The following is a 1,320-nucleotide window of genomic DNA, read 5'->3' on the forward strand; positions in this document are numbered from 1 at the left end:
GACAGACGTTACCAAATTTATAAAACATCCCTTTTTTACCCCGTCACAGAAGAAAGTGCCAGAGCAATTGTTTATGCTATTTTTGTGTGGTGCTAATAAAAATACTGTTCATTTGTTGATGGTAAAATTCAGAATTTTTTAACCACGCCCCTGTTGCTACACACAACCTTATGGTTGAAAATGCACATTTTTAAAACCTAGTTAACACTTCCATATTTCAGTCAGTTCTGTATGTGGCATCTTGATATGTTGAGTCTGTTGCCATGCTTGCTTTGCCATGTGTTGCTGATTGTGGTTTTCTAATTGTAGTTTGTAGATGGATTACTTATTTTAAGCAACCTCAGACTTTAATTTTTATTAAATTTACAAGAACACACAGTCACTCTCTGTATGTGTGAAATAAGACATTTATTCTTGAGGAGTTGGTGAAGTAGCTGACAGAAACAACAAGGTAGGAAAATTTAGTTAATAACTGCCAAGAAAAGATGAGTAATCTGACCAGTCAGAACAGAACTGTAATGAGACTTGATCATAAAAATCCCCTTGCAAATATATTTTATATACATTTCCTTGGATAATTACTACAAATATTTTAAAAAGAAACAGATTAAAATAGAAAAACGGTCCTACAAAATGTAATTCTGCCATCATACAGTAATCATTAGTGGTGCTGTTATTGTAGAGCTAAAAGTTCTTGATCACGATATTTTCAACCAAATTCAGAACAGTTGAGGAAAACTCAAGACACAGCAGCATTACAATCATTATAAGTGTGATGATGATGATGATGATGATGATGATGATAATAATAGCCCTCCGGTATGTTCTGCCAGTCGTAAAAGGCGACGAAAAGAACAAACCACTAATAGGGCTAACCCCCCTTTTAGTGTGATGAGTTGGTTCAGGACAGAACTAAAGAAGCCTCGGACAAGCGCCGTCAGGGTCGGGGACGACGCTTGAACCCTATGCCCGCCCACAATGGTAACGACACTGCTAGCCAACTGGAAAATGATTTAAATCCAAATAGAGGTGTTTTGCAGGATATGCCTCCTACAACCACCCTAGAAGGAAAACAAAGGCAGAGGATGAGATGGTCAGATGAAGTTAATCGACACCTCATGTTCTGTTATTACCAAGCAACAAACCTAGGAACCAACACAACTGGATACAGATCACAAGTATACACAACATTTATTACCAGATACCCAGAATTAAAATTTTTAACAGAACAACGACTAGCTGATCAGATCCGTGTAATAATCAAAAATAACAGGATACCCCAGTCAGAATTAGAAAACATCAAACAACAAGTACAACAAA

Source organism: Schistocerca nitens, chromosome 4, assembly GCF_023898315.1.
Source record: "Schistocerca nitens isolate TAMUIC-IGC-003100 chromosome 4, iqSchNite1.1, whole genome shotgun sequence".
Taxonomy (NCBI): domain Eukaryota; kingdom Metazoa; phylum Arthropoda; class Insecta; order Orthoptera; family Acrididae; genus Schistocerca; species Schistocerca nitens.